Source organism: Drosophila suzukii, unplaced genomic scaffold, assembly GCF_043229965.1.
Source record: "Drosophila suzukii unplaced genomic scaffold, CBGP_Dsuzu_IsoJpt1.0 scf_13, whole genome shotgun sequence".
NCBI lineage: Eukaryota > Metazoa > Arthropoda > Insecta > Diptera > Drosophilidae > Drosophila > Drosophila suzukii.
Genome location: NW_027255900.1, coordinates 999,875 through 1,020,167, shown reverse-complemented (window position 1 = coordinate 1,020,167; position 20,293 = coordinate 999,875).

Genomic DNA, 20,293 nt, shown 5'->3' with positions numbered 1-20,293 from the left:
TCGGACGACTGTGGTAATGCTGAAGGGTTTGCCATTTTTTATCGTTCTTTTTCAATAATTGCACTTTAAATTTATTTTTTTATTGTAAGTTCTGCGGATCTCGATGATTGTCTTTTGTTTGTTCATGGATTTTTTTTTTCGTTGATCAGAATAAACTAGTCGTTTAGTATTATCTTTTTAGTAACGATGGCTTTTTAAAGGACTTTGAGATCCTACCGACTGCTCCATTAATTGCTTGCACCATAAGTGTAATATAAAAAAAAATTTATTTAATTTATTCTTACTATAGTTAAAATATTTAGGGTTGGAAGAACACCGACTTGCTATTGACAAATCTCAAACTGAACTCACTGTCTAACTCCTACTTCATTAACGATCATACCTCGGTTTTGAACTTTAGAGATTTTTGTGAGTGGGACTTATTGTTATTGAGAGACTCCGAATTTGGACTTTGGACTCCAGGCTTGGGTCCCGGAATCTGAGTATCCTGAATCGTAGGAACGTGCCAATAGTCTGAACAGCGGCTCGTTCTAATTGTTTAGTCTATAAACTGCAGTTTTTTTGTTTCATGGTAATTTTCCTCTGGCTTGCTTTTAGTTTGGTAATTTTTTATTTTGCTTATTCACCTCCTCATCAAAAGTTTGAGGGTATTTGTATGGTTTCCTATATATTATTTAAACTAAAACAAGGAAGAATGCTATATAACGTGTACCCCGTTCAGAGTTCAGATACCCGTTACTCAGCGAAAGGGACCAAAGGGAAATGGAGATATGCAAGCAGCAAAGCGAGATTAAAATGGGCCACCTACCGGCGGTAGACAGATTTAATCGTTATGGGCGTTAGAGTGGGCTTGGCAATTTTTTTTTGGATCAATCGATAGGTATTGATAAGACCAATACATTTCAGTTAAAATTTTTTATCTAGCATGAAAATTGTGAGCGTCACAGGTTTGGGCGGTTTGTGGGCGTTTAAGTGGGCGTGGCAAACTTTTTTTTTTGAGTCAATCGATAAATTTGGATGAGAATAATACATTTCATTTAAAATTTGTATTCTAGCATCAAAACTGTAGTAGCCACCGTTTTGGGCGGTTCATAGGCGTTAGAGTGGGCGTGGCACATTGCTGAAACAAACTTGCGCTGCGTAAGAAGGAATCTGCACGCCAAATCTCAATAGCCTAGCTCTTATAGTTTCCAAGATCTCAGCGTTCATCCGGACAGACGGACAAGGCTAGATCGACTCGGCTTCCTTCTGCCGCATACATACTTTTTGTCAGTAGCCGACTACGAGAATGTAATACACGATAGTAAATTTCTCTTGCGATAGTGACGCCATCGGGCAGTGAGGCTGAGTATTTATCGGACTGCCCTCGTACACGAAGAAATGAAAATCTACAGTAATCGTCCAATTGTTTCGAGTGATACATCAATCAAAAGGTATTGTAAAAACTAAATGAATTGCTGTTTTTCCATTGAAATACGCGAATGACACCTAAACTGTCAAAATCAAAGGCTCCGTTCAGAAGTAGTACGCAGAACAAGATTCTTTTTGCGAGTCCAAACTCTATTTAAATGTCCTGGAAAATTTAGATGATGTTAAACAGCTCTATATAAGAAACATTAGTTCTACCACTTTTGGTAAGTCTACCTAGTTCGGCCAGAAAACAGCTATAAATAGCTATATTTGGTATACCCGTAACTTGTGAAGTACTAAAGAAACGGCTCTAACGATTTCAAATAAAATTTTAAGGTGTATAGCCCATGAGATTCCTCAACTTTTGGTATACGACACATTCTTGTACATAAATACTCTTTTCAAAGGTATTAATTTACAAAAATGGCTACATTTACCAGTTCAGAGCATCCTACACTGCCAGTAGTATGAAAACCCGGATTCCCGGATTAATTAATCTTGTTGGGGAAAGGTGTAATAACGTACCCTTTTGCCTCGTTATAACAGGTGTTGCTGTGCGAGAAAGGTCGCACACCCAAAGTATTCAAAGATGGTTATCTTAGAGAAACATGTCCGATCATGTTGGGGAATAATGTTTTCTATGACTGTAGAACTAATTTAGAAATCAAAAGATCCCCAATAAATAAATTGAATGATGAGGTATGTAATATTTTCAAACACACATTTTCAAACACACTACATACCTGTAGTTATACCCGTTACTCGTAGAGTAAAAGGGTATACTAGATTCGTCGGAAAGTATGTAACAGGCAGAAGGTAGCGTTTCCGACCCCATAAAGTATATATATTCTAGATCAGGATCATGAGCCGAGTCGATCTAGCCATGTCCGTCTGTCCGTCTGTCCGTATGAACGCTGAGATCTCGGAAACTATGAGAGTTACAATACTGGGATTAGGCACGCAGATTCCTGAGATTCCTGCGCAGCGCAAGTTTGGCAAGGTAATGTTCTCATCAATACCTATCGATTGACACAAAAAAAAATTTTGCCACGCCCACTTTAACGCCCACAAACCGCGAAAACCTGTGACGCCCACAATTTTTATGCTAGATAAAAAATTTTAACTGAAATGTATTGGTCTCGTCAATACCTATCGATTGATCTGCCACGCCCACTCTAACGCCCATAACGCTTAAATCTGTATACCGCCGGTAGGTGGCGCATTTTAATCTCGCTTTTCTGCTTGCATATCTCCATTTAGCTGAGTAACGGGTATCTGATAGTCGAGGTACTCGACTATAGCGTTCTTCCTTGTTTTAATTACAGTCAGGAATACATTTTGTAGGATCACCTATTGTTTTTTATTTATTTTAATATTGTAACATATTTCAAAATTCGTAGTTAAATATATAATATATATTATTGTATACAATTCATATTCTGACTCCACCCTCTGTAAGAAATATATCAGTTATTATCCTTCGTTCCAACCCCAGATTTTCGCTTGGTTCATATAGATAGATGTAAAATAATTCATACAATTTAATGTTTCTCAAAGGAGCGTCTTTTAATTTAATTTATGATTTAAGTTTATGATCCAGGTGTTGGGACCTGGTAATATCTGTTTTTTGTTGCCAACTTTTTTCAATCTCTAGTTTTCTAGTTCTATTCTATTTGTACACTATTTGTATGAGTTAGGCATCATTGTCGAAGATTTTGAACAAGTTTAATAAACTCTTTAATTTTTGGGGCGGGGTGGCTTGATCGTTGCAATAGGTGAAGCCCCAAGATCGAACGGTACCCAAAAAACCACGGGAGTATTTTTGGGTTTTTACGCGACGTGCGTAGATGTTTATTTGCAGACTTAACTTAACTTAACTTAAGCGCTCCAGAGCAGAGCGGAGACTTAAGGGAGAGATGGAGAGGGAGAGCCGCCGGCAGTGCGAGCGCGCGAGATGTAGACATCTGGATAAAACTGCCGCTCGGCACTGCCTCCTGGAATTAAGCGCCCTTTTGACGTAAACAACAATACTCATCTGGTTTCGTCATTCATGATGGCGGTTGAGCTGTTTGGACTTTGATTACTAGCCGTTATTAACTTTTATGAGCTATTATTAGATGATTACAATCCGTTTAGTAGATGTCTATAGTTGTTTACTGGTTGTTATTAGGTGGTTACTATATGTTTTGTAGATGTATACAAGTTGTTTATTAGATCTTATTAGCTGGTTACTAGCATTTTAGTATGTTTAGTAAATGTGTCGAGTTGTTTACTAGATGTTATTAGCTGGTTACTAGCTATTTAGTATCTGTTTACTTGATGTTTACTAATTATTATTAGCTGGTTACTAATTGTTATTAACTTCTACGAGCTGCTATAGTCTTTTGTTAGGAATGATCAAAAATTTTTGATCACTAGACGACTTTCGATGTGAAGTAAAAACTTACACTCTGATTTTCAATGTGTTTGCTGTGTACGTGAGGAAGATCGCACTACCAAAATATCTGATGATTGATATATAAATCTTAGAGGAACATATCCAATTATCTTGGGGAAAGACTTATCCTGTGATTGTAAAAATAATGATGAAATTAGTTGTTCACAAGCTGTCTAAAAGCTGTTTAGAAGCTGCTTTGATAAACAATTTCGATTCATGTTGAATTATACTAAGAACATATAATAATATCATCCACTTTAACTAGTGCATTGTAAAAATGAAACACTTCCTTTTATCATATTCCTTCATAAATGACCACTGTGTACGTGAGGAAGATCGCACTACCAAAATATCTGATGATTGATATATAAATCTTAGAGGAACATATCCAATTATCTTGGGGAAAGACTTATCCTGTGATTGTAAAAATAATGATGAAATTAGTTGTTCACAAGCTGTCTAAAAGCTGTTTAGAAGCTGCTTTGATAAACAATTTCGATTCATGTTGAATTATACTAAGAACATATAATAATATCATCCACTTTAACTAGTGCATTGTAAAAATAAAACACTTCCTTTTATCATATTCCTTCATAAATGACCACTTGTATTCTTTGTCCAAAATTTTTGGCATTGATGGTCTGTTTTAAGTTGTTTCTGGTGGTTCATGTAGTTAATTGATTTAGTACAAACAGTAAAATCAAACTACATTGGTTCTGGCTTTGGCTGTGGCCTAAGGACCGTCGGATAAATAGGTCTTTGTGTTGAATACACTTTTTAAAAAGTATTAATTGATTGGGAATTTTGATAGTAATAATACTGTCTAGGGGGTACTGGCGGCTTAGATTGGCTGTATTGAATAAATTAAGGTTGTTGTCTAAAGCTTTTCGTACAATTTGCTCGCGGTGTTGGAATTGGCTTCTGCAAATTATTTCTAAAGTTGGTTTCGGGCAATTTGGGGTTTTTTAAACACAGATGTAGGGCAGATGGGAGATCTGTGGGATCTCTAATTTCCAGGAGTCGAGATAGATCTCCTCTTAAACCCCTTATAAATTTGTCAAGAGCCTTATCTCGGTACATTTTGGTCATTAATGGTTGTGATTCCTCACTTACGTCCATACAACCGGTTCTATTTAATATTAATGAAAGGGGTTTGTAGACAGATTGATGATATTCTTCTACTGATTGGATGATGATTGGATGATCATGGTCATTTGGTATTCTTAAGTACTGAGGTCCCGTATATCGGCATACTGCAATGTCAAGCATTTTGATATTGCACTCCAATTCAATGGAATATTATAGGATTCTAAAGCCGTATCAGCATTTCCCGTTATTTTGTTGCGGATGGAATGTAAAAATTCCGAAGTACTTTGCGGTTCCTTCTTGACCTGCGTAAGTTTCCAGGATTCGGTCTACGCCCTTTTTCCACGAGCTAAATTCGGATCTATCTCCAGAGAACCCTCGAATACTTTTCACAATGTCGGGGATCTTATCTAGATCACATATTTTTCCGCGATATTCTGGAGAAATTGATTGATCGGAGAAGTTACAAAAATCATGTAATGGGTTGTTGATTTGTCGGACAAAATTCGGTAAACTTCTCGTAAGTAAATGATTTACAACTGTAGTTACAAGAGAAGTTAGTTCAGCGAGGTTTGGTTGGCCTTAGGGAGCTGCTGGATAGGGAGGGGGGCTAATAACCGGGAGTCTCATTAGATGTTGGTTTTGCTGGTTCATAGTTGAATTTTATTAATACTACTTAATGCGGAAGTTATTTGAGAAAAATAATTATTATATATTATATATAATATATTATATAATTATATTATATTATATATTATTAATTCTAATAAAAATGTAATTGCAAATAAAATTGTTCGTACCCAAAAGTACTCAACATGACCACACCCAACAAATCAAGTAGTAGCCAAGTTGGGAACAGTACCAGGCGCTCAGTAGCACCCACTGCATATGAGAATTGCTGATCAGCATATTATATGTCTCACTAACTCACCCGCCAATGCAGTCAGCACATTTTGCAGTGTCAGCCAACTACGCAAACTGCTACCATAATCATAATTCCATGATTTACTTTAGAACATAGCTTATTTCACTAATCATTACACTAAGCTTCCGTGTTCCAAGCAGTATATAAGCAGGTATCAAATGAAGAATAAATCAGTTATCAACGCATCTCATAACTCCGCGGTTCTACTTCCTACATCTGGGAATAGGGCTCGTAATACACTATCTCAACTAGCAGCTAACCACGTTAGCTCACCCTCAGCGCAGCTCCAGCATCGCCTGTGGCCCGGCATCGCAGTAACCATCGTTACCATTGCCGCGACGCGATGTGACCCGGAAGTGTCTACTTCGGTTAGGCACAAACATTGGTGACCCCGACGTGATCCTTTAACAACAAAGGATCACACTCAAGCAACCCCCTTCCCACCAAAGGCTGAACCTCTGACTGCTTCACAGGATACTCAGCTTCATAGGATACTCAGCTTAATCCAGCTTCACAGGATTCGCTTCGTCTTCCAGCGTCACAGGAATTTCAGCTTAATCTAGCTTCACAGGATACGCTTCTTCTTCCAGCGTCACAGGAACTTCAGCTTAATCCAGCTTCACAGGATACGCTTCTTCTTCCAGCGTCACAGGAACTTCAGCTTAATCCAGCTTCACAGGATTCGCTTCTTCTTCCAGAGTCACAGGAACTTCAGCATAATCCAGCTTCACAGGATACGCTTCTTCTTCCAGCGTCACAGGAACTTCAGCTTAATCCAGCTTCACAGGATTCGCTTCTTCTTCCAGCGTCACAGGAACTTCAGCTTCATCCAGCTTCACAGGATACGCTTCTTCTTCCAGCGTCACAGGAACTTCAGCTTCATCCTGCTTCACAGGATACCTAGCTTCATTCAGCTTCACAGGATACTCAGCTTAATCCAGCTTCACAGGACTAACAGCTTCATTCAGTTTCACACGACACGCTTCTTCTTACAGCGTCACAGGAACGTCAGCTTCATCCAGCTTCACAGAATACTCAGCTTCATCCAGCTTCACAGGATACTCAGCTTCATCAAGCTTCACAAGATTCTTAGTTTCCAAGACACACAATATGTCTACTTCATTCATTGAGGAAACAAGTCACAAAAGAATCGATTTACACAATCGATTACTAGACACACAAAACGAGCTGCAAGGGAAAATCCAACAGCTTATTAAGAATTATGGCAAGGATTCTGCCGACCGACGCCACCGAGACGGCTATTATTCCGGTAAGCTAAATCAGTTAAACGATCTCTGGCAGCAGTTTTGCGACCTAGATGAAGAAGTCCAGCAAGCGGCATTACCCACTGGAAGTGAGTACTCTTCACGATTAGTAGCACTTAAGGAGCTGGTCGAAAAATATCAGAATATCTTTCTGGACAACATGCCGACTGGAAGCGGGCTTCCGAAGGCCCCGAGACGAACGTCGGCCAACATCAAGATCACAACAAGAGATCAAGTCAAAGGAGATTCCGCAATTGACACGGTGATCCGACAGTTGCAGAGAAGATGCAACGAATTGGAGTCATCATTAACATTAGCCTCGAACGCCCCAACCGTCACCCCAGCCCTACAAAGGCACCTGGATCTCCATTGGGCGTTGCTGAAGCAAGCCCACGACGAATTGGACAGCACACCTGGAGCCGCAGCCCTGGCAGAAGCAGAGCTAGCCCAGTTCCACACATTATACGAGAGATTTCATCGTAATGGGCGTTAGAGTGAGCGTGGCAAATTTTTTTTGGATCAATCGATAGGTATTGACGAGTTAAAATATTTTATCTAGCATGAAAATGTGGGCGCCACAGGTTTGCGCGGCTTGTGGGCGTGGCATATTCGCGTAACAATCTTGCGCTGCGTACAAGGCTACGGCATCTAAATCTGAAATCCCAATTCTCTATCTTAAATAGTTCACGAGATATCCACGTTCATATCTACGGTTTTTTGAAGTTTGTGGGCTGTTTGTGGGCGTTAAAGTGGGAGTGGCAAATTTTTTTCGCGACAATCGATAGGTTTTGATTAGAGCAATACATTTCACTTAAAATTTTTTTTCTAGCATCAAAACTGTAGCAGCCAAATTTTTAGGCGGATTGTGAGAGTTAGAGTGGGCGTGGCACATTGCTGAAACAAACTTGCGCTGCGCAGGAATCTCAGGAATCTGCATGCCTAATCCCAGTATGGTAGCTCTTATAGTTTCCGAGATCTGAGCATTCATACTGACAGACGAACATGGCTTTATTTACTTTATGGGGTCGGAAACACTTCCTTCTGCCTGTTACATCCTTTCCGACGAACCTAGTATGACCTTTTACTCTACGAGTAACGGGTATAAATAATTACCTTATTATATTTTGTATGACCTTCTTGACCTTTGCGCCTGCAATCTTTTACACCACCACCTGTGTTTATTGTAGGTAACTAATTTAACTCTGGGGTTATGGTACGGTTAATGGGTGGTTTGCTTAATGAGATTTAAATTATCGGTGACAAATTTATAAGTGAAAGTCACAGACATTTTGGACAAAGAATACAAGTGGTCATTTATGAAGGAATATGATAAAAGGAAGTGTTTAATTTTTACAATGCACTAGTTAAAGTGGATGATATTATTATATGTTCTTAGTATAATTCAACATGAATCGAAATTGTTTATCAAAGCAGCTTCTAAACAGCTTTTAGACAGCTTGTGAACAACTAATTTCATCATTATTTTTACAATCACAGGATAAGTCTTTCCCCAAGATAATTGGATATGTTCCTCTAAGATTTATATATCAATCATCAGATATTTTGGTAGTGCGATCTTCCTCACGTACACAGTGGTCATTTATGAAGGAATATGATAAAAGGAAGTGTTTCATTTTTACAATGCACTAGTTAAAGTGGATGATATTATTATATGTTCTTAGTATAATTCAACATGAATCGAAATTGTTTATCAAAGCAGCTTCTAAACAGCTTTTAGACAGCTTGTGAACAACTAATTTCATCATTATTTTTACAATCACAGGATAAGTCTTTCCCCAAGATAATTGGATATGTTCCTCTAAGATTTATATATCAATCATCAGATATTTTGGTAGTGCGATCTTCCTCACGTACACAGCAAACACATTGAAAATCAGAGTGTAAGTTTTTACTTCACATCGAAAGTCGTCTAGTGATCAAAAATTTTTGATCATTCCTAACAAAAGACTATAGCAGCTCGTAGAAGTTAATAACAATTAGTAACCAGCTAATAATAATTAGTAAACATCAAGTAAACAGATACTAAATAGCTAGTAACCAGCTAATAACATCTAGTAAACAACTCGACACATTTACTAAACATACTAAAATGCTAGTAACCAGCTAATAAGATCTAATAAACAACTTGTATACATCTACAAAACATATAGTAACCACCTAATAACAACCAGTAAACAACTATAGACATCTACTAAACGGATTGTAATCATCTAATAATAGCTCATAAAAGTTAATAACGGCTAGTAATCAAAGTCCAAACAGCTCAACCGCCATCATGAATGACGAAACCAGATGAGTATTGTTGTTTACGTCAAAAGGGCGTTTAATTCCAGGAGGCAGTGCCGAGCGGCAGTTTTATCCAGATGTCTACATCTCGCGCGCTCGCACTGCCGTCCGCTCTCCCTCTCCATCTCTCCCTTAAGTCTCCGCTCTGCTCTGGAGCGCTTAAGTTAAGTTAGGCTTAACCACATCTTATTTCCAAGTCTGCAAATAAACATCTACGCACGTCGCGTAAAAACCCAAAAATACTCCCGTGGTTTTTTGGGTACCATTCGATCTTGGGGCTTCACCTATTGCAACGATCAATATATCAGCAACCCATTACATGATTTTTGTAACTTCTCCGATCAATCAATTTCTCCAGAATATCGCGGAAAAATATGTGATCTAGATAAGATCCCCGACATTGTGAAAAGTATTCGAGGGTTCTCTGGAGATAGATCCGAACTTAGCTCGTGGAAAAAGGGCGTAGACCGAATCCTGGAAACTTACGCAGGTCAAGAAGGAACCGCAAAGTACTTCGGAATTTTACATTCCATCCGCAACAAAATAACGGGAAATGCTGATACGGCTTTAGAATCCTATAATATTCCATTGAATTGGAGTGCAATATCAAAATGCTTGACATTGCAGTATGCCGATATACGGGACCTCAGTACTTAAGAATACCAAATGACCATGATCATCCAATCATCATCCAATCAGTAGATTGTAGATCTACAAACCCCTTTCATTAATATTAAATAGAACCGGTTGTATGGACGTAAGTGAGGAATCACAACCATTAATGACCAAAATGTACCGAGATAAGGCTCTTGACAAATTTATAAGGGGTTTAAGAGGAGATCTATCTCGACTCCTGGAAATTAGAGATCCCACAGATCTCCCATCTGCACTACATCTGTGTTTAAAAAACCCCAAATTGCCCGAAACCAACTTTAGAAATAATTTGCAGAAGCCAATTCCAGCACCGCGAGCAAATTGTACGAAAAGCTTTAGACAACAACCTTAATTTATTCAATACAGCTAATCTAAGCCGCCAGTACCCCCTAGACAGTATTATTACTATCAAAATTCCCAATCAATTAATACTTTTTAAAAAGTGTATTCAACACAAAGACCTATTTATCCGACGGTCCTTAGGCCACAGCCAAAGCCAGAACCAATGTAGTTTGATTTTACTGTTTGTACTAAATCAATTAACTACATGAACCACCAGAAACAACTTAAAACAGGTAAAAGACCATGAATGCCACTGGAAAATGCAGACAAAGAGACACTTCAACGTACAGACCGAAGACCCCCAGACTTACGATGTACAAAATTATGCAACGCAAACAGAACATGATCCAGTACTGGCAGAATACAAAATGGAAAATAACATTGAACAAGACCTTGAAGATTAGACACAAAGTACTGACCTCGACAATAATCCAGAAGAATAAAGCGATATATATTTGAATACCCGTTAACAGTAGATTAAAAGGGTCTAGTATACCCTTCGTCGGAAAGTATGTAACAGGAAGAAGGAATTGTTTCCGACCTCATAAAGTATATATTTTCTTGATCAGGATCACAAGCCGAGTCGATCTAGTCATGACCGTCTGTCCGTATGAACGCTGAGATCTCGGAAACTATAAAAGCTACAATACTGGGATTAGGGGAGCAGATTCCTGAGATTCCTGCGCAGCGCAAGTTTGTATCAGCAATGTGCCACGCCCACTCTAACTCTCACAATCCGCCTAAAATGTCAAGTGAAATGTATTGTTCTTATCAGAACCTATCGATTGCCCCGAAAAAAATTTGCCACTCCCACTTTAACGCCCACAAACAGCCCACAAACTTCAAAAAACCGTACATATGAACGTGGATATCTCGTGAACTATTTAAGATAGAGAATTGGGATTTCAGATTTAGATGCCGTAGCCTTGTACGCAGCGCAAGATTGTTACGCGAATATGCCACGCCCACAAGCCGCGCAAACCTGTGGCGCCCACATTTTCATGCTAGATAAAATATTTTAACTCGTCAATACCTATCGATTGATCCAAAAAAAATTTGCCACGCTCACTCTAACGCCCATTACGATGAAATCTCTCGTATAATGTGTGGAACTGGGCTAGCTCTGCTTCTGCCAGGGCTGCGGCTCCAGGTGTGCTGTCCAATTCGTCGTGGGCTTGCCTCAGCAACGCCCAATGGAGATCCAGGTGCCTTTGTAGGGCTGGGGTGACGGTTGGGGCGTTCGAGGCTAATGTTAATGATGACTCCAATTCGTTGCATCTTCTCTGCAACTGTCGGATCACCGTGTCAATTGCGGAATCTCCTTTGACTTGATCTCTTGTTGTGATCTTGATGTTGGCCGACGTTCGTCTCGGGGCCTTCGGAAGCCCGCTTCCAGTCGGCATGTTGTCCAGAAAGATATTCTGATATTTTTCGACCAGCTCCTTAAGTGCTACTAATCGTGAAGAGTACTCACTTCCAGTGGGTAATGCCGCTTGCTGGACTTCTTCATCTAGGTCGCAAAACTGCTGCCAGAGATCGTTTAACTGATTTAGCTTACCGGAATAATAGCCGTCTCGGTGGCGTCGGTCGGCAGAATCCTTGCCATAATTCTTAATGAGCTGTTGGATTTTCCCTTGCAGCTCGTTTTGTGTGTCTAGTAATCGATTGTGTAAATCGATTCTTGTGTGACTTGTTTCCTCAATTAATGAAGTAGACATATTGTGTGTCTTGGAAACTAAGAATCTTGTGAAGCTTGATGAATCTGAGTATCCTGTGAATCTGGATGAAGCTGAGTATTCTGTGAAGCTGGATGAAGCTGACGTTCCTGTGACGCTGTAAGAAGAAGCGTGTCGTGTGAAACTGAATGAAGCTGTTAGTCCTGTGAAGCTGGATTAAGCTGAGTATCCTGTGAAGCTGAATGAAGCTAGGTATCCTGTGAAGCTGGATGAAGCTGAAGTTCCTGTGACGCTGGAAGAAGAAGCGTATCCTGTGAAGCTGGATGAAGCTGAAGTTCCTGTGACGCTGGAAGAAGAAGCGAATCCTGTGAAGCTGGATTAAGCTGAAGTTCCTGTGACGCTGGAAGAAGCGTATCCTGTGAAGCTGGATTAGGCTGAAGTTCCTGTGACGCTGGAAGAAGAAGCGAATCCTGTGAAGCTGGATTAAGCTGTTAGTCCTGTGAAGCTGGATTAAGGACCTTACATAACATTATCAAAAACTCAATGAGTACTCTTAAGAACCTCGATATCAGCACAAAATCCTGGGATCCAATCCTGTGTTTTCTTATCAGAAGAAAACTAGACCAGCAGAGTCTAGCTGCTCTAGAAAATTCAGCGGATGCACCAACGGAAATTCCAACGTTATGGAGTGTACTGACGTTTATTGAGCGGCGCGCTTGCATGCTGGAGACGATAAGCGCTCAACCTACAGCAACACTCCGCCATCAGTCAGTTCACAACGAAGAGAGCTGTCAGATTTGTCACCTAGGACAACATAATCTTAGAGCATGTACCCGTATCCAGCAAATGGACCCCAAAGCACGGCGTCAAGCCATTATTCAAGTAGGAGCATGCACAAATTGTTTGTCTACAGCTCATAAGGTTGAAAACTGTGGATCACCTACCACTTGTTGAGTCTGCCAGCAACGGCATCATTCACTGTTACACCAATCCAGTGGCCGGCGCAGTAACCATTGCAGGCTACGACGACGTAGGAGGATATACTCTGCTCGCGACCGCCAAGGTCTCATTACAAGGGCCAAACGGTCAATTACAAACAGGTCGCGCTGTAATAGATGGTGGATCACAGATGAATCTTATCTCTTATGGAATCGGAGGAAAAATATCAACAGCAATTAGATCAACACTAAAGCTCTCATCAGTTACATCAGGGTTTGAAAGACTAATAGAGGTATTTATTATTCCCACAGTCATTACAGACCAACCGTCAGTACATATTGATACCGATCTTAATATTCCCGGGGGACTGCCGTTAGCAGATCCTGACTTTCGGCAACCAGGACCCATTGACCTAACGTTAGGGGTTGAAGTATTTTCTCGTGTAATTACCGGTGAACGTCTTGAACTAGGACCTAATAAACCTTTGGCACAAGGCACAAGGCTTGGTTATGTAATCACAGGTTATCTCAATAAAGAAACCTCATCTGATACGGAAATCAACCCCAATCTAATAGAAAACAGAGATGACTTTGCAGGACCGAACGTTGCTTATGAACCAACGAAAGATAAAAATCCGATGAATATAGAACCGACTTCTCATCAATTCAAAACCTACAAGAAGGCTGACTTTGGTTCACCATTTCTAAACTTAACCAAGAAAGATCTTAGTTTTGTTGCAGAACGTCCACATACCATAGACGTGCCAAATGATCAAGTTCTACGAGGGCACAATTTCAGTCCCCACGCTAATGTCAATTTTATCGCAAAGGGGAGTGTTAAGCAGCATCAAGAAGACGTGAAGGACCTGAATCACAAACGTGAACCGCAGTTGAAGAAAAGATCCACCTTGGTCAATGATTTGTTAGGTGCTTCCTATACAATTCGGTCAAGGGCTGACCGACATCACGACTTAATTGAGGGTACCCCTAAATGGGGGGGAGAGTGTTTGTACCCAAAAGTACTCAACATGACCACACCCAACAAATCAAGTAGTAGCCAAGTTGGGAACAGTACCAGGCGCTCAGTAGCACCCACTGCATATGAGAATTGCTGATCAGCATATTATAAGTCTCACTAACTCACCGTCTCACCAACTCAACGGCACACTGACCCGCCAATGCAGTCAGCACATTTTGCAGTGTCAGCCAACTACGCAAAGCCAACTACGCAAACTGCTACCATAATCATAATTCCATGATCTACTTTAGAATATAGCTTATTTCACTAATCATTACACTAAGCTTCCGTGTTCCAAGTAGTATATAAGCAGGTATCAAATGAAGAATAAATCAGTTATCAACGCATCTCATAACTCCGCGGTTCTACTTCCTACATCTGGGAACTAGCAGCTAACCACGTTAGCTCACCCTCAGCGCAGCTCCAGCATCGCCTGTGGCCCGGCTGCTGGTAACCATCGTTACCATTGCCGCGACGCGATCGTCCTGCCATCATAGCGTCCCCGAGCCAGCGACAAGTGCTCTACCCCCTTGTCCCGCGGTGTGACCCGGAAGTGTCTACTTCGGTTAGGCACAAACCAAAATGTTGGTAACTATTAAAAATGATTGTTACAACATTTTTTTAATATTAAGTCCCGTGGCTGGACTCATCATTTTATTCCGTAGGGCCTCTTAAGAGTCGCGAAATTTGAATATTTTATACTGAGTTTTCAGTAAATTGTTGTCTTGATCTTTTTTATTTCACTTTTCTTTTATTGGTGTTTGTCTTGCTTTTGTGGAGAGTTTAAGTATTAGTTGATTTGAGACTTACACCAAGATTGTTGATATGTCTACTCCAACGGGCGATCCGGAATTCATCCTGTTTAGATCCTTTGAACTTACTGAGCTTCCTGAAATCTGCTCTTTTTATACCTCTCTCAGTTTTAAAGCTTTCGGGCTGAAACTTTCCCAAAAGTCTTATTTCTTTTGCAGGTAGTATATAAGTCGGAACCAGCCGGATCGGGGAACTATATCTTATAGCCCCCACAGGAATAATCGGAAAAAAAAATTTTAATTAATTTGAATTAAATTTGATCAAGATCGGACGACTATATCATACAGCTGCAATAGCAACGATCGAAAAACAGGTGGGAAAATAATATGAAAAAAATTATAGCTTCGGTGTGTTTAATCAAATAACCTCCTACGCTTGGAAGTAACATTTTTTAATTAATTCTGAATTTCGAATTTAATTTTAACAAAATATATATTATATACTATACATATATATTATATTATATATATATATTATATAGCTGCCATAGGAACGAACGGAAAATTGGTGGGAAAATAATATGAAACAGATTATAGCTTCGGTGTTTTTTGACATATTATCGTATACTATTGGGAATATCATTTTATGTATTTTTAAATTTTATAATAATAATTAGAGCTTCGGTTTTTTTAATCTTATACTATTGTGAATATCATTTTTTGTATTTTTAAATTTAATAATTATAACTGCAAGGGTATACAAACTTCGGCTTGCCGAAGGTAACTTCCTTTCTTGTTTTCAGAAAGGAAGTGTATTTCACCGATGGGCAAGTAAACAAATAAGTTTAAATCACCTTTTGTTTTCTTTTACTTTACCGGTAAATCAAATTAATGACTTCTAGTCGAACCGATATATTTATTAAAACAGACGGGCTGCAATGGTTTTTTTGGCAGTTTTTCGCGAACTTACTAACTTTTTTTTTGTTTACTTAGTCTGGTACCCGTTCGGGCTTCAGTTAGTTTTGTATCCTTTAAGAAATAAACTTATTTAACAAATTTTTTACTTTAAAGAACGATTTTATTTGAACTTTAAAATTTGACTGATTGAAGAATGAAACCTTATGAAGCATTGGCGATCGTGGCAGAGGCTGCGTCAACGACGGTAGCGGAGACGGTAGCGAGTGGCAGCGGTGAAGTCAGCGGTTTGAAGCGGAGTCAGCGAAATCAGAAAGTTTTTGGCCACAGTTCGGACGGTCCCGCTAGGTTCTTGCTCAAATCGCGCTGACAGTCAAGGCCTACGCCAAGAAGCTGCCTAGCCGTTCACTTCGCTTTACGCGTAGCGCAGATGAACGTTCCACCCGTCTTCACTTTACTGCTTGACGTCTGCGACGCTCCTGCGCTCCCCAATGAGATCCGCGCGCCGATGGTGACGTGGCTGCCGGTGATGTCTGCTGGCGTCGCTGCCGATGTCCTCTGCACTGTTTCTTGTCTTGCGTGCCTTTGGGCAACCGCCGCTCCGGAACCTGCCGAGCCGCTGGGCTTCTCCAGGACAACGCTCGCCCTTCCTGACTGGTAGCTTTGCGTTTCTGGCACTCGGGGTTTCGGGCAGTTGCTGTTCGGGGACTTCGCCGGTAATCGCAGGGCTCCCCATGACATCGCCTCTTGAAACCACAAATCGATACACCGCTCGTCCTTCGCGCCAGTTCCTGCTTGGTCGGGCAAGGTACGTTGGGTCTTAGACAACTTTCCCCCAGAGCTCACGGTTCCTCGTCGCAGGCCTCTTTCGCTTGACTCTGACAGACCCGAGGTTGTGGTCGTGACAAAGTTGGAAACCAAATGCCTTGACTTAGCCGTGTGATGCCTTCCGGACCTCAGCCACTTGTGTCTCAATTCTGAGATTCCTTATGTCCCAATCCCGAACGTCTCGATGTAGCGATCTTGCTACTTGTAGGATTCCCACGGCCCTGCTTCCGACGACTCACCTTGTTGTTGCTCCCTCTTAGTTTACTTGGGTGACTGACTGTTCACTTGTCCTTTACGCACCACGCCCCGCTGGTTCCCGTGATGCATGTGGCACGGCTGAGGTCCGCTCCGCCGCCGAGATGTGGCACTTCTTCTCCCGGTCCAAAGTTCACGGCAGAGTCGAAAGTCCGGTGGGCAACTAACTGTGCAAGAATTTATTTACTTCATTTTATTGTTGTTGTATTTCCAGAACATAAACCAATATTAAACATGGGCACAACTGCATTAATTAAGATATATCTATGTAGCTCCTATACATATTTAAATATAAGTTGGGAACTAGCTCCCAGCATGGGCTAGTTTTATATTTTATCAATTCCATTTTCTATTCTTTATATTATTGTTAATGTAATAATATTTTTATTATTATTAATCTTCCTTACATATTTTATATATTACACTTACACTTTCTATTTCACCCATTTGAGGTCCACCCAACTTACACTTTCTATATCTTTCAGATTGCGCCGTTAAGGGCCGTGGGATTGTCTCATTGGTGGCCAACTTTCGTACGACTTGTACAACTTGTGCTGGGTCTGAGGTCTGCCGCTGTTAAGTTCAGTTTGATTTTATATTCAATAAAAGGAGGATCGCTAGAGACGAACTCCAAATTGGAGTTACATTTTATTTATTTGATGAAATTGGTTATCGGAGTTAACGGAGTTAGTAACTCCCATCACAAACTTCCCAGCAAGAAGGAAGAATACCCTTGGCAACCGACAGGCCTCCCAGTGGAAACAAACCATCTGAAAGCTACCCTCTCCCCAGCTGTGACGTCACAGACCGCGGCGCGGGACAAACACATTTAACTTACAATTGGCGGCCAACCAACGGAAAGATTCCTACGGGATAAACATTCGAAACCACATTCCTGAGGAAAAGAAAATGTAATGACTGTTCCTTAAGGACAGTTCAAGGTTTATTAACTTATTATAATATATATCTATCTAACGCCCAAAACGCTTAAATCAGTCTACCGCCCACATAACCATATATTGAGATCGATGCGCCACGCATTTCAATCTAGCTTTGCTGCTCGCATATCTCCATTTCCCTTTGGTCCCTTAAGCAGAGTAACGGGTATCTGACAGTAGAGGTACTTGACCTGACCTAATCTACAGCCTTCTTTGCTGGGCCGGGCCTATTACACCGCACACTCTCAGCGGGTTAAGCTATATGGGAACTCTTAATCAGTTCGCCATCTAAGATCCTCGATAAAATACTCAATTCTTTTAAGGCCTGCACGAGTTAGCGGGGAGTCGTCGTTTAGCGTTCGTGAAGACAAGAATACATGTGACATAAAAAGAACTCTGTAAAATTAATCTAAGCACATCTATGTTTAAGCTTTATCCCAATAAAACATAGTGAGTCTACCGATTCCTACAATTTGGGGGTTCATCCGGGATTGACACAACTACAATGATTGCCAAATTTCAAGTCTTGTGAAATGACAATTTTAGACAACTGCGCAGTTAACTTGGCAGTGTGTCCACAAAAGATAAAAACCAGAACTCGGCAGATGTGTGTGTGAAAACGCGCAAGGGAAACGCTTGGAGCCAATAGCGACTGCAGTCCAGGCGTTAGTGCATCATAGATCCCCAGAGCATCGGTCTGAAACCCGGCCAGTCACGGTGAACTGGTAACTTGCAGAGGCTGATCTGTGGAAGGCGTTAGGAGCAGCGATAGACAGAAGCGAGCGAAGCAAGTCAGGAGCGTGAAGTGGGCATTCGAGCAAAGGCGGGTTGACAGAATCTGGAGGGTAAGATTTCCAAGAAGAGCAGCACTGAGTATGGAGTAGCAGATCTTGGTGTAACGACGTTAGCGGAAAAGCAACGGCAAGAACTTTTCAAGTTGAATAGTCCAGAATAACATCCACTTGGCAGGCAAGCAGTCTTGAGAATGAGTGCATCGAAAGGGGTGGTAATCAGAAAGCTGACCCAATCAAATTGAAAGTCGGTCACAAGCAGTGAAGGTAGACTGTAAGTATAAAACCAAAATTTGTCATTAACTGAAAAGTTATTCATATAATCTATATTTATAAACATATAATCTTTTTGTTACTGTTAAGCTAATATCAATACATTTTAAGGAAATTTCATCTCAAAATTCCACTCGAAGAGATAATGTTAATGCGATGCGACGATTTGTGCGCAAAGCTACTAGAACTTAATTTACCCACAGCCGGTAAAAACACGTTTTACAGGATCGACTCCTGGCTCACTTTGGTATTCAGGACGATGATGATAACAACGACTCGGATGGAGTCGAATCTGTAGCTACCGCTCTCGATTGTCCAGTGCAGGCAGCGCCACAAGCCGTTCTTTGTTTACACTTAAAGATGTAGAAGGCATGCATGGCAGTGTTTCAAATTTTCCAGGTACAGGTAGTCCAGATATATGCAGTTACTTAGTGGGGCTGCAAAATCGTTCATTCGCATTCAGGTTAACATTCGCAACTGGGATTCTCTTAACGCAGCATTACGCGGCGAATTTGCTGTTAAAATATCATCTGCTGAGGCTCATCGCAAGCTAGGTCAACGTGCGCAGAGAAAAGGAGAGACAATTCAGGAATATTTGTATGCTTTCATCACGAGTTTGTACGTAACTGCTTTAAGTGCGGGGGTCCGTCCCATTGTTATCGGTGCGGACAGCCATGTCATCGTGCTGCACAGTGCAAAGTCGAGGTTGAGGTAAAACAGGAGAGCAATGCTAATGCCGCTCACGTGGAGAACGCAGCTACTAAGCCAAAAAGCGAGTTTACGGCTTCCGGCAATGAACTAAAAATTATCAAATCTTCCTATGCTCAATTCAAAGGACAAAGGCCTAATGCGCAGGAACATTTTTCTCAAGCTGGGCAACGAAACTCTTACCGGGAAAGAAAAGTGTTTGACGGGAATAGGCGAGAGTCAAGTTCCAACTTTTGGGAGCATTGTCATACCTGTTGAAATAGACAACATGCACATGAGGGTTCCAGATGAGGACATGGGCTTCGAAGCCATTTTAGGCAGAACTATCCTGGATATTGTTACAAAAGAATGCACTGAGTTTATGCGACGGAAGGAATCCAAAAGTAACGAAGATACACATCGATTTCGGGACCGAGAGTCTGCAAGACTTTAAGGGCATGTGTGTAGAAACGGCAGCAGTTTCGAATCACGTTGATTTATCCCATTTAAATCAATCACCAAAAGTTTGATTGAAGAGTATGCACCCGAGCGCAATGCAAATGCTCCGGTACAAATGAAAATCATTTTGAAGAACGAAATACCTGTCTTTCAGCATCTACGTCGTTTACCTGTCTGTTACCAGAAAACAGTTGACGATTAAGTTCAGGATTGGCTTGCAGAGAAAATTATCCAACCAAGTATCTCAGAATATGCATCGCCGGTAGTTTTGGTGTCCAAGAAAAACGGAAAGAAGAGACTGTGATGTGACTACCGAAAACTTAATAAGAAAATTATT